Source organism: Bos indicus, chromosome 22 (assembly GCF_029378745.1).
Source record: "Bos indicus isolate NIAB-ARS_2022 breed Sahiwal x Tharparkar chromosome 22, NIAB-ARS_B.indTharparkar_mat_pri_1.0, whole genome shotgun sequence".
NCBI lineage: Eukaryota > Metazoa > Chordata > Mammalia > Artiodactyla > Bovidae > Bos > Bos indicus.
This window is the reverse complement of record NC_091781.1, coordinates 5,492,091-5,506,113: the sequence shown is the minus strand read 5'-3', so window position 1 is coordinate 5,506,113 and position 14,023 is coordinate 5,492,091. Positions and strand designations below refer to the sequence as shown.

General features: G+C 46.0%; 1 long non-coding RNA gene across 1 annotated transcript in view; it reads left to right on the top strand.

The window, feature by feature from the left end:
* The window catches only part of LOC139178716 (uncharacterized), a 60,780-nt gene extending 47,191 nt beyond the window's left edge, over positions 1-13,589 (top strand). Inside the window, exons 4-5 of the long non-coding RNA XR_011563198.1 lie at positions 2,014-2,224; positions 10,781-13,589. This is a non-coding gene — a long non-coding RNA (uncharacterized lncRNA). The remainder of the gene's footprint in view (positions 1-2,013; positions 2,225-10,780) is intronic.
* Positions 13,590-14,023: the final 434 nt, after the last annotated feature.

Below are 14,023 nucleotides of genomic sequence, written 5' to 3'. Positions count from 1 at the left end.
GCTCAGGCTCTTTTGTGTGGATGCCGTCAGGAGGCACTTGGGGCGGGCTTCCCTTGACTGTCTCCTTACACTTCTCACCCCAGGCCAGGAAGACTCAGACGGCCGAGGGCAGGCACATCAGTGCTGCTCAGGCCTCTCTCTTTCTCCGTGCGGTCTTGTTGTAGTGCAGCCACCAGTCCCAGACATCTCGGGTGGTGGCTGAAGGCTCCCCGAGCCAGTGTCCCCAAAACAGCTTACAGAAACCACGTGGCCTTTTCTAAACTGGTCTCAGAACCATGGGGCAGCGCTTCTGCATTCTCTCCCTGGATGCAGTTACAAAGTCCTGCCCGGGTTCAAAGGGAGGCGATAGACTCCACATCTTGATAGGGGGAGTGTCAAAAAATTCACAGGGAAACTGCCAAACCTCCCCAGCTTGATCATAAAGAACTCCGAGGAGCCCAGCTTCAGAGGAGGCCCAGGCGCTGATGACCCAGAGCAGTGCCCCTCCCCCAGGCCAGGAGAACGCACGTCTCAGGAACTCAGGTTGGCCACGGGACGAAGATTAGAGCAAGGGAGAAGGATGCCATCTTGAACTGACTGAATTTAAATCTGGAATCGATCATGATTAAGTCTGCCAGTTACTGATTTACATTGACTGGGAACATTTTTTCAATTCCAAGTAGGAAAAAGAGTGGCCAAAGAACTCAAGTTTAGTTATCAAAAAATAAAGTTCCAGATTGTACATCTGAAGCTGTGACTGTTCGAGTCCATGGTGGGGACTCTGGAAAGATGGCAGTTGACTGACCTCCTCAAACGCAACTTCCGTGCAGGCAGGATGATGTGGGGACCCTCAGCGGGCCTTGGGCTTGACTGGAGTCTTTGGAAAGAACTATCTTAAGACTTCTTTCTCTTTCTGCGCCTAATAGGAGCTGAGGGGCACTGTAGAGAGCTGTGGGGTGAGGAGCCAGGTACAGGTTCCTGGAGAAAGCATGGCCTAAGGGGTCTGCGGCCTGTGACGGGGGAAGAGTACTGGCCCTATGCATGCTTCTGGGACTTCTTCCTGGTGCCAGATCCTGAGAAGTTGTGAGGGATCTGAAATAGGCAGTGAATCATCCCTACTTTTGACACCCAGAAGTGCTGGTGTTTGCCAATGCGGCTGAGGGGCCCAGATGCTTTGTCTTGAGGTGTCCTGGGGATGACACCTCGCAGGTGGGTCCCCACTGACCCACAGGGCAGGCCGTGAACCATTTCTGGCCACTAAGGTGCCCCAGGAAGTGGACCCAGGGAAGTATCGAGGTATTTTATAGCCAACATAGGTCATATTTTAATACTCCTGCCTTTATATGACAACGTTATTTTCAGAGATAATCATGTAGTATTTGGTAACAATAATTTTAATTGTTCTTTATAAACAAGAATGAACAAAGAAGAAGAAATTGTAATTTTCAAAATGTTATTCAAATTCAGGAAGATGTTAGATGTATGAACTAAAATTTCGCTTCCCAAATGAAATATTTTGGCTTGCAGTTCATACTTCGTTTCATTAAAAAAGATTTTAAACACAGATAACGCCACTGTAATAGAACTGAAGTGACCCAGCTTCTCTTTCTTGGCCACAGTAGCTACCATGCTGTCACTGCTCACTTAGAGCCCACTGTGCCAACACAGGGACACTTGGTACCCTGGGGGCCGGAGACAGACCTGAACCGGAGGGTTTCCAACTCGCTGTGAGCTTATTCTTCACAGAAGCTCAGCACTGAGTCGGGTGTACTGGAGGCCAACTGTGCAACTGAAAGTTTTATGAATTAGCTTCTATGTAGAATGTAGTGTCTATTAAGAGATAAGTGACGAAAATGTGCTAATTTGAAGCTAGCGTATGTATAATTCAAACCCTACTATAACCACAGCCATTGTTTAAAACTTAGACCAACAGAAGAGTGTTGGGAGAGAGGAGTATTTTATCACTGACATTGTTTCAATTGCCATCCACAGTGAAGATAAAGAGGTTCTATGCTTGTTTACATTTCCCTGCAGATGCTCTTAGCAGCTGGCATGCAGGGCAGACTGTGGCCAGTGCTCCGCTCTTGGTGCAGCCCTGGGCTCCAGAGACAAGGGTAGAGAGATCTCAAATTCAGAGCAAGAAAGAAGAACAGCGGGACCCCTGTCCAGGCAGCATCTCAAAGAAATGAAGGTGCTGGGAGGCCTGTTCAAGAGCTCACGTGAAAGGGCAAGAAGCGCACCAAAGGTGATTTGACTTTAGCACAAAGAAAAGAACATTCTCTGGAATAAAGACCATGATCTTTTAATTTTAAATTCTTGCAGATGAGTGGGAGAGGATGGTGATGATTGAGATTTGAACCAGGAGGGTGAGAGCAGAAAGATGGAGCAAATTTGCATAGGGAAGAAAATCATTAAGAAAGGACTTAACAGATTTGTACATAGGCCCCCAAGACCCTAACGTATGAACAGTAAAGTTCCAGGAAGAGCAAAGAAGTGATGCTGGAGAGCTTATTTGTAAACAGATAATAAAAAGAAATTCATCTGCACTGAGGAGAGAGTTGAGGCTAAAGAAAACCCTTAGCCTGCAGACTGAAGTGTTCCAAGCACCAGGCAGTATTGAAGAGAAGAACCATGTAACTAAATGTGTCTGCCAGAATTCCTAAACCTAAAGGGTAAAGAGAAAAATTTATATCCTTCAGACAGAAAAATAAAGTTAGGCAGAAAAAAAGAATCAAATTGTCACTGGAACTGTATTCTGACAACACTGCAAATTAGAAGATAGCAGAATGATGTCTACATACACTTCCAAGAGGAAAGGTCTCTGCCTGAGGAGTCTTATTTGCAGCCAAAATATTATTCACCTGTCAGGGTGGAGGGGTGAGATTTATGGATTTGCAGTAAGTCAGATAAAATAACTGAGAAAGAACTCTAAACAGACCCCAAAGCGTAAGCAATGGCCAGCGATGGGATGGAAAGGAATATGTAACTTAAGTGCTAAATGGAGGCTCTGAAGGCGGGAGAGGCCTCTCGCTTGGTAACAATTTGCAGTCAAAGCACCGCCTGTCCTGGTAAACCCGGGGAGGGGGTGCATGCGTGTGTGCTGTCACTTCAGTCAGGGGTCCGACTCTTTGCGACCCTATGGACTGTACCCACCAGGCTCCTCTGTCCATGGGATTCCCAGGCAAGCATACTGGAGTGGGTTGCCATTTCCGCCTCTAGGGGATCTTCTGGACCCAGGGATGGAATCTATATCTCTTCTGTCTCCTGCATTGGCAGCAGGTTCTTTAGAGGAAAGGCATTTGGGAAGTCTCCTCTTTCAGGGGAGGAGGAGGAAGAGACATGAAGAGGCCAGGCTCGTGTCACCTGCTGTCTGTCCAGGGACCCTGCTTAGAGGGCTTACAGCTTGGTGTGATGTTCTGCTCTGGCTGTTCTGAGCATTAATAATGTCCTGAGAGGATTAATAATTAGTATTGCAATGGGGCCAAAACATGTAGCTGGGACTGAATAGAGATCTTCGGGAGACAAAATTTAAATCATGGATAGGCTAAGTTGAAGATTCTGAGTTTCTCTGAAGGGGAAAGAGTCAATTTTTTTTTTTCCTGGTCAGAACATGGTGGCTGGAGAACTTGATTAAACAGAAAAAGAGAGAAAAAGAGAGAGGGGACAAATTTAGAGAGTGACATTGACATATATACACTACCATTGTAAAACAGAAGCTAGCAAGGAACTGCTGTACAGCACAGGGACCTCAGCTCCGTGCTCTGTGATGACCTAGAGAGGTGGGAGGGAGGTCCAAGGGGGAGGGGATATATGTATACAAATAGCTGATCACTTCATTGTATAGTATAAACTAACACAACATTGTAAATGAATTATACTGCAATTTAAAAAAAAGCCTTACTCAAAAAAAAAAAAATGTTGATACTAGCTTCTCTGAAGTTTATAGCTGATAACATGCAAAATTTGGGGCCAGAGGCTATAACTTCCTCACCTGTGATTCCTCATTGCTTTCTCATACAGAAGCTGAACAAGGTGGAATGAAAGAGCTTCCTGCGTCTCCCAGGGAACCCTACACTGCGTGCAAAGCCATCAGTTTTGAAGAATGTAGTCTTCCTTAGCTGTGGAAAACATTCTCTCAATTGAGAGAGGTTTTATTTTCAATGAAAACATTTCAAAAACTGCCGGGTGTTGTGCCAAAGGTTCCTGGAGATACAGGATAAACAGATCCAGGCTGCCATCCACACTTTAGGAAGAACGGCTCATGTCTCTCGAGTGGGATCACTCACCTCCGTTCTCTCGGCGGCTTTCTCAGTTTTGCCTTGCTATGACTGCTTCTCTTCCAGCTTCAGATGTCTGCTCCATCATATCCGCTAAGGTGGCATCTGTGGCTTTTGCTCTCTAGCCCCCATGGTCTCTTCTGCACTTGCCCTGATTTTGTTCTGGCAAATCCTTTCCCACCCAAATCTCAGGACTAGGGTGGGTGTAGCCTTGGTGAATTCATTCCCTGCTCCCCGAGCCTCAGCAGCTGGTCAGGAAGGGGTGGCAATAGACACCTGCTACTTCCTTTAAGACTGGATTCTAGTTCCTTCTACAAAATATGTCCTTACCCTTCTTTTTCCCCTAGACAAACCCCTTCCTTCCTTTGCAAAAGGTAATATGTGATAATATCATTGGACATCTCCTGTGTGCTGAGTGCTTCATGCCTAGGTACCAGGCTTAACACCCATGGTCACAAGTTGCAAGAACAACAGTGTATTTCAACTTCCTTCTTTGTAATCAAATTCAGCTTGCTTTTGGTGGTGGGGCAGAATTTTTTTGTCATGCCAAGACAACTCAAATTATTTGGCTAAAACAATTTCTTTTTTAATCAATTCTCACAAGTCATAAATTTCTCATACATTTTGTTAATCCAGAGTTGAAATTTCCAGAAATCTTAGGTTGCTCTCCCTTCTTAGGGGCTCTCCCATCCGCTTTCCTTTCCGGATGCTGCCCGTGTGCAGAGGAAAGCCCACGCAGCGTCACAGCTGGAGGGAGGGAGTTCTCCGTCGACAGTCGTGGGAGCCTCAGAGGAGCTCATGCTTTCTTCTCAGGTGGGCGGGCCTTGTTTCCTGCTCTGAGCTTGCTGTGCTGCTCCCCGCCATCCGTGGGCCAAGTCACAGGCCGCGGCCATGGTTTCCGTGTACTTGCTGTCTTCCTTTGACCCAGCTCCCTCTCGGTGAATGGATCCTCTCAGCCTTCTGCTGGGCCCTCCACTGGAGCGCTGGAGTTGGGATCCAGTGGGAAGCGTTCTGGCTGCCTCAAGTCCGTGGTCTCTGTTCACTTCCTGCTTACTGGTGGTGGGTGGGGCATGCTCTGGGGAGCTCCCAGGGCGTTTCTGCCAGAACCACTGAAGTGAGCTGGGGCAGAAGACCCTTCACGGTCGGCAAGGCCTGAACTCATCCTACTGGGTTTCACTAGCACCTCACACATGGCTTCCCTGGTGGCTCAGGTGTTAAAGAATCTGCCTGCAATGCCGGAGACCCAGGCTGATCCCTAGGTGGAGAAGTTCCTCTGGATAAGGGCATGGCAACCCACTCCAGTATTCTTGCCCAGAGAATCCTATGGACAGAGGAGCCTGGTGGGCTATAGCCCCTGGGGTTGCAAAGAGTCAGACACAACTGAGCAACTAACACTTTCACTTTCACAGACAGCTGCCTGCCCACCTCCCCTCTGGGTCAGAAGGGCTGCATCTCACGTGTGACCTCGTTCCCCTGCATGCTCCTCCACATTACTCCCAGGCTTTAGCTCTTCCTGGGTGGTGGCTGAACTTCTCTCTGGAACCCACCTCTTCTTCCATCCTCTGATCTGAGTGTATGAGCTTTTGATCTTTGGAACCTGAGATCCCATTGCAAAAAAAAATCACAACTCTTGTGAAGTGAATGTCCTGGCTTCCACAGCTGTTGTTTCTGAACGTGCTTTGGGAGTCTATTTGGAAATCAGTAGTAGCCAACCATCTGGGCTTCCCAGGTGGCACTAGTGGTCAAAGACCTGCCTGCCAATGAAGGAGACCTAAGAGATGCGAGTTTGATCCCTGGATCGGGAAGATCCCCTGGAGAAGGGCATGGCAACCCACTCCAGTATTCTGGCCTGGAGAATCCCCTGGGCAGAGGAGCCTGGTGGGCTATGATCCATAGAGTCGCAAAGAGTAGGGCATGACTGAAGCAACTTAGCACTCACACACGCAGCCAACCATCTAATGCTCTGTTCTTGTCTGAGTTCCGTTGTGGGCCCCTGCATCCCTCCAAACTCAACTCTGCTCCTTCCTGTCTTTCCAGCTCCTGCTGTAACTCTGATCCTCCTGCTTTCCCCTTATAAGGACCCCTGGGGTTACACTGGGCCCGTCTGAGTAACCTGGAATAATCTCTCCATCTCAAGTCCTTTGACTTAGTGACATCTCCAGAGCCCTTTTTACCATATAAAGTTACATGTTCATGGGTTCAGGGATTGGGCTGTAGACATACTTGGGGCCATTGTTCACCCTGCCACACTACCCAATGTGAAACGTTTATATAAAAAGTATTGTAAAATATTACCTTGCTCTACATTCCAATCCTTAAATCCTCCCAGCCATCCTATGAGTCAAGCGCTATTACTGCTGCTGCTGCTGCTAAGTCACTTCAGTCATGTCTGACTCTGTGCAACCCCATAGATGGCAGCCCATCAGGCTCCCCGTCCCTGGGATTCTCCAGGCCAAGAATACTGGAGTGGGTTGCCATCTCCTTCTCCAATGCATGAAAGTAAAAAGTGAAAGTGAAGTTGCTCAGTGGTGCCCGACTCTTAGAGACCCCATGGACTGCAGCCCACCAGGCTCCTCTGTCCATGGGATTCTCCAGGCAAGAGGACTGGAGTGGGGTGCCATTGCCTTCTCCAGCACTATTACTATGTATTCTCATTTAACAGAAGAGGAAATTTAAGTTAAATGTGGACCAAGATTGCTTGACTCCAAGGCCAGTATTTTCTCCATGACTTCACAAAGAGTCCATCGCTAATGAGGCTGCCCCAACCCAACCAAACTTCCTTTAATCTAGATTATCACATTGTGTCTTCATGTTGTGAAGTCATTTGATTGCGTGTTATACTGGTATTCAAGTGCAGTGTGTGTGTGTATGTAAGCTTTTCTTGCCAGACAGAATTGTAAAAGTTTCAATCTGGGACAAGACTTTCTGTCTCTTTGAACCACAGCCCCAATAAAGAGGCCTCTGTAGAGTGCCATCCACTAAATATGTTCGAGTAACTTGCTGATGTGCATCTGCGTCAGCTGCCCAGTCAGCCAGCTGAAATTCATTGAGTCCTTACTGGATGCTGGGCCCTGGACCGACTTGGGCAACAGAAGTGAAAGGCCTGCTCCTTGCACTGAAGACGTCCGTAGTCTGATACCTAAAAACCGTGCCTCTTGTTCCTCCCCCGAGGACACGAGACAGTGAGCTGCTCCTGGCTGGACACCATGTCAGTTATGGAATCCTCGTAGGAACCCTGAAATCCAGGGGCAGACTTGTTTATTTTGTGATCCCTTTGCTTCTCTTTCTATGACGATTTCCTTCTTCCTCAATTTTGGATTTGCCAAATAGGAGGGCGATTTGGTGGCTCCATTCTCAAAGGACAGACAGGAACCTGTGGGTGACCTGCGGGTCACCAGGAGAGGGGACCGCTCTGCCCGTCATCCAGACCTTGGGGGCGTGGGTCATTCAGTGTCTGGGCTTTCCCAGACCCCTGCCCGTTCTTGTCAGGGGGCTGTGAGTGCAACCCCAGCCTGCAGTTGGTGTGGGTGAAAGGCACTGGCAGTGAAGTGGAAGTGACTCTAGGGCCCGGAGTCTGTCTGCTTACCAAGCTCAAGCGCATGCCGCTTGATGGGTCCTGCTGCTGAGGCTCCACAGCTTCCCTGCTGCACTCGCTGTGGCCACTGAGTATCTTCTCCACACCTGGCCACCATCCTGGGCACGCTTTCCTCAGACATGGAACTAGAGCTTCTGAGTCTGTTCTGCCTGCCTTCTCTGGCTCTGTTTCTCAGTCACCAGGGTCCTAACCATCTCCCGGTCCCCCCTACTTGCTCTCACAGAAGCCTCTGATGTTATTTACATCTCAGTCTTGACAGATAGATCTGTGTAGGTATTTACTTCAAATGTTGTGGTTACCAAAGTTTTATTTGCATCATAATTAATTCCTTAGAGATTCTGTTAAAAATATAGAAGTCAGCACCTGATCCTTGATCTCCTAAGTGAACATCTGCAAGTATGAGCATTTTTTATGTAGTATTAAAAAAAAAAATCTTGCCATATAATTTTGCTGCTTCAGTGTTAGACAACCACTACTTTATTTAACTCCCCCTCTTCCTGGTTCCTTACCTATTTTAGTCGTTCTGAAAAGATATTTCAGACATCAGCAAATAGGCAGGTAACACTGAAGTTGATGAAGTGAGGTGGGTGTGGGTATGACAGAAGAAGCTGAAAAAGATTAGCAGAGCTATTAACTACTGTTGATGCCACTGAGGATGAGGCATTTAGTGGAGGCTTTATCTTTAGTCGCTCATTCAGTCTCTTCTAAACATCTCTTTAAAAGGTAAGTATAATTGTCCCCATCTTACAGACAGGGAAATGGATCTCATAGGGGTTAACCAGTGGTAAAACTGCCAGGATATGGTACAGGAAATTTTCGAATCCTGGCCTCTCGGTCTCTGGTTTAGAAATAATAAACCATGGCTGCTGGGCACATGGAGGCCAGCTCTGCCAGCATTTCCTTTGATTTTGTTGGATCAGTGGCTGTGAAATGTAAGGAAACATCCAATGCCCTTTCCCCTCCCCAAGTAAAGGGTTCTGTGCTCAAGTAAGTTTTGGAAATGGCACTTTCAGTAACCTAGTCTTGGAGCATGATCATAAACTAACATGGTGGTGGTGATTTAGTCATTCAGTCGTGTCCAACTCTTGTGACCCCATGAACTGTTGCCTGCCAGGCTCCTCTGTCCAGGCAGAATAGGAGTGGGTTGTTATCTCCTTCTCCAATAAACTAATATACTGAAGACCTAAAAAATCCCGTACAAGGACGATTACTTAGGTCAAGCCCATTTTCACATGAATCTCACCGTCATGATATTGTATTTCCAAGAAACACTGCCTTAACTTATGGGGTATATAATAGTATATGATACGTACATTTGGGGGAACATCAGCATAGCACACAGGCAGCCACATTTGAAGGGAATGTGAGAAAAATAGAAGGAAAAGGACAGACAGCCAAAGAGAAGAGCTGTCTGCTGTGTCCTCCTCTGAAAAGAGGGAAATGGCACCAGGGCTACCAAAAGGGCCATAGAACCTTCCCACCAACTCCTCTGCAGTCCTTAGCGATGGAGCATGGGGGTTCCCTGAGTCCCTGCTGCGTGATAAGCCACGGAGCTGCTCACCGAGTCCCTATGGCAATGCTAAACCTTCTCAGTAGGTTAGTGGATGCTGCTCAGACTACGTTGCAATAATATCACGAGCCTGATTTTCTGGGTCGCAGAGTCAAGTGGTGGGAAATAGCCTCTCGCTCTGCTTCCTGGATCTTTGTGTGTTTGCTTTCAGTGAATACACCTTGAGATACAATTTTCAGTTAAAAAACAAGACAATGGTACTGGATTCATTCACCATGGCTTTTTTTTTTTTTTTACCCGGAGCGAAACAGGTTTTCTAAGGTACCCATCCAAGACTGCACGGGAAATGGCCCAAACCCAGACTGAAGTTTTCACAAAACCATGCTCACTGCTGGTCTGAGATCAAGGGCTTAGGAGGAGATGGAGGAAGGGCAGGGCAAAATTTGGGCTCTTCGGAGGCACGCCTGCCAGCAGTCTCCTGGGCTAACAGGGCTGCCCACCTGCTGATTTCCTTGTGCAATGCTGGAAGATTTTGAGTTGGTTAATTATACAGCTAATGAGCTTCAGGAGTTTGCTTTCAGAGTCTCTCATTCCAGGTGATGAGGGGGAAAAGCATCACATGTCACATAACATCTTCTGCCCCAGGGGAGAGAGTTAAGTCAGATTTTTGAAAGGTGGCACATTCGTAAGAAGAGCGTCTGGCATTCTTGCGTTCCTTGCATCCAGGTGCAGCGATGACGCCTTTTATCGGCTTCTGGAAAACCTTGTTGCGGAGACTGTCTTTCCCTGCCTGGTTTTACTCTTCTGTACAGCACAGAAGAATGAAGTGATTTTCTGCCAGCATCACTTCTTCCAGGCTCTGATGGGTCCTGCAAGCCTGCAGAACTCCTGAGGCCATCCACATATCTGCATCCTACAAGACAGATGAAATATAATTTACATTTTAGACAGTCTTAGGAAGCTTCCAGTTACAGGAAAGGAGAAACCAAAACATGAGCAGATTTACTTGACAGGAAGGAAACTGAGAATCCCACATAGGAACAAGGCGCCCGACCTGAGGGGCAGGGGGAGAAAAGACTCTAGCGGGAGCATCTGAAAAATGTTAAATAACATGAAATAATAAAAATAGGACTGATAGATCACTGGATATGTTTCCTTGCTGTATAGAAAAACTAGCAGTAGCCATAGAGAAAATTAACTAAATGAAAAAATAAGGCAGTTATTAATTCCAGATAACATGAAAAGTTGTACAAGAAAGGAAATGCTGATAGTGTATTACTTGGTTTGGCAGTGAACAAAAATTGCATAGCTATAATATTATAACAGGATGAAGGATGTGCAAGTGGAGGAGTAGAGGTTATTTGAAACCCAAATATGTATCTGGTATATTGTCACCCTGTTTATTTAACTTATATGCAGAGTACATCATGAGAAACGCTGGACTGGAAGAAACACAAGTTGGAATCAAGACTGCCAGGAGAAATATCAATAACCTCAGATATGCAGATGACACCACCCTTATGGCAGAAAGTGAAGAGGAACTCAAAAGCCTCTTGATGAAAGTGAAAGTGGAGAGTGAAAAAGTTGGCTTAAAGCTCAACATTAAGAAACCGAAGATCATGGCATCTGGTCCCACCACTTCATGGTAAATAGATGGGGAAACAGTGGAAACAGTGTCAGAGTTTAGTTTTCTGGGCTCCAAAATCACTGCAGATGGTGACTGCATTCATGAAATTAAAAGACGCTTACTCCTTGGAAGGAAAGTTATGACCAACCTAGATAGCATATTCAAAAGCAGAGACATTACTTTGCCAACAAAGGTTCCTCTAGTCAAGGCTATGGTTTTTCCTGTGGTCATGTATGGATGTGAGAGTTGGACTGTGAAGAAGGCTGAGCACCGAAGAAGTGATGCTTTTGAACTGTGGTGTTGGAGAAGACTCTTGAGAGTCCCTTGGACTGCAAGGAGATCCAACCAGTCCATTCTGAAGGAGATCAGCCCTGGGATTTCTTTGGAGGGTATGATGCTAAAGCTGAAACTCCAGTACTTTGGCCACCTCATGCGAAGAGTTGACTCATTGGAAAAGACTCTGATGCTGGGAGGGATTGGGGGCAAGAGGAGAAGGGGACAACAGAGATTGAGATGGCTGGATGGCATCACTGACTCGATGGACGTGAGTCTGAGTGAACTCCGGGAGTTGGTGATGGACAGGGAGGCCTGGTGTGCTGCGATTCATGGGGCCGCAAAGAGTCAGACATGACTGAGCGACTGATCTGATCTGATTATAAAAGTTGGCTTAAAGCTCAACATTCAGAAAACAAAGATCATGGCATCTGGTCCCATCACTTCATGGGAAATAGATGGAGAAACAGTGCAAACAGTGTCAGACTTTATTTTGGGGGCTCCAAAATCACTGCAGATGGTGACTGCAGCCATGAAATTAAAAGACACTTACTCCTTGGAAGGAAAGTTATGACCAACCTAGATAGCATATTCAAAAGCAGAGACATTACTTTGCCAACAAAGGTCCGTCTAGTCAAGGCCATGGTTTTTCCAGTGGTCATGTATGGATGTGAGAGTTGGACTGTGAAGAAAACTGAGCACCGAAGAATTGATGCTTTTGAACTGTGGTGTTGGAGAAGACTCTTGAGAGTCCCTTGGACTGCAAGGAGATCCAACCAGTCCATTCTGAAGGAGATCAGCCCTGGGATTTCTTTGGAGGGAATGATGCTAAAGCTGAAACTCCAGTACTTTGGCCACCTCATGCGAAGAGTTGACTCATTGGAAAAGACTCTGATGCTGGGAGGGATTGGGGGCAGGAGGAGAAGGGGATGACAGAGGATGAGATGGCTGGATGGCATCACCGACTCGATGGACGTGAGTCTCAGTGAACTCCGGAGTTGGTGATGGACAGGGAGGCCTGGCGTGTTGCAATTCATGGGGTCGCAAAGAGTCGGACATGACTGAGTGACTGAACTGAACTGAACTGATAGATCATCAGTAGATACTTTCTAAAACTGGGAAATGAAGTAGCAAAAATATACATATTTTGGTTAACTGTAAAATACAGAGACACAAAATAACAATTAAACTAGGCAAAAGTTTTTTATCAATTTTTGTTTACAAAATATAGTTGATTTGCCGTGTTGTGTTAATTTCTGCTATACAGCAAAGTCATCCATTTATATATGTATATGCACTTTTTATGTATGTATTTTTCCATTGATTTATCATAGGATATTGGATATAGTTCTCTGCAGCAGGACCTTGTCATTTATCCATTCTATATATAAAAGCTTACATCTGCTAACCTCAATCTGCCACTTCATTCCCACATCCCCCCACCCCAACTGCCTTCCCCTTGGCAACCATTATTCTTTTCTCTATGTGTCCATGATTCTGTTTCACAGATGTTTCACGTATATCATATTTTAGATTCCACATATGGGTGATATATGGCATTTACCTTTCTCTTTCTGACTGGCCTCACTTGGTATGAGAACCTCTCAGTCCATCCATGTTATTGCAAATGGCTTTCTTTCTTACTCCATTTGTATATGGATGGCATCTTCTTTATCCATTCATCTGTTGATATTTAGGTGGTTTCCTTGTCTTGTTGCCTAATTGTGCTGCTATGAACATTGGGTGCATATATCTTTTTTAGATTTTTTAGCAAAGAGTTAATTGTGTTAGTTTGCTAGGGCTGCCATAACAAATACCACGGACTAGGTGGCTTAAACAGCAGAAATACATTTTCTCACAGTTCTTGAGGGTGGAGTCCAAGATGCAGGTGTCAGCAGGGTTGGTTTCTTCCGAGGCCTCTCTCCTTGGCTTGCAGATGGCCGCCTTCCCACCGTATCTTCATGTGGTCTTTCCCCTGTATGTGTCTGTGTCCTCATTTCCTGATTTCCTTTTTATAGGCACCAGTCATACTGGATTAAGACCCACCATAGTGACCTCATTTTAACTTAATCACCTCTTTAAAGTCTCTGCCTCCAGATACAGTCACGTTCTGAGGTACTGAGGGCTAAGAACTCAACATACATATTTGGGGAGGACATAATTTAGCCTGTAACAGTCACACAGTAAACTAAGCAAATGAAATAAATGGAGCAGTTATTAACTCAAGGAAAAATGAGAGTTGTAGCAGAAATAATCAAAAGAGACACTGATGTATAGAACAGTCTTTTGGACTCTGTGGGAGAGGGAGAGGGTGGGATGATTTGGGAGAATGGCATTGAAATATATATAATATCATATATGAAACGAGTTGCCAGTCCAGGTTTGATGCATGATACTGGATGCTTGGGGCTGGTGCACTGGGATGACCCAGAGGGATGGTATGGGGAGGGAGGAGGGAGGAGGGTTCAGAATGGGGAACACATGTATACCTGTGGCAGATTCATTTTGATATATGGCAAAACCAATACAATATTGTAAAGTTAAATAAAATAAAATTAAAAAAAAAAAGAAAGATATGTAATGGGTAACATTTGAAACAGCTTACTCAAACTCCAGTACTTTGGCCACCTCATGCAAAGAGTTGACTCATTGGAAAAGACTCTGATGCTGGGAGGGATTGGGGGCAGGAGGAAAAGGGGACGACAGAGGATGAGATGGCTGGATGAGGTGGCTAGATGGCATCACTGATTCGATGGACATGA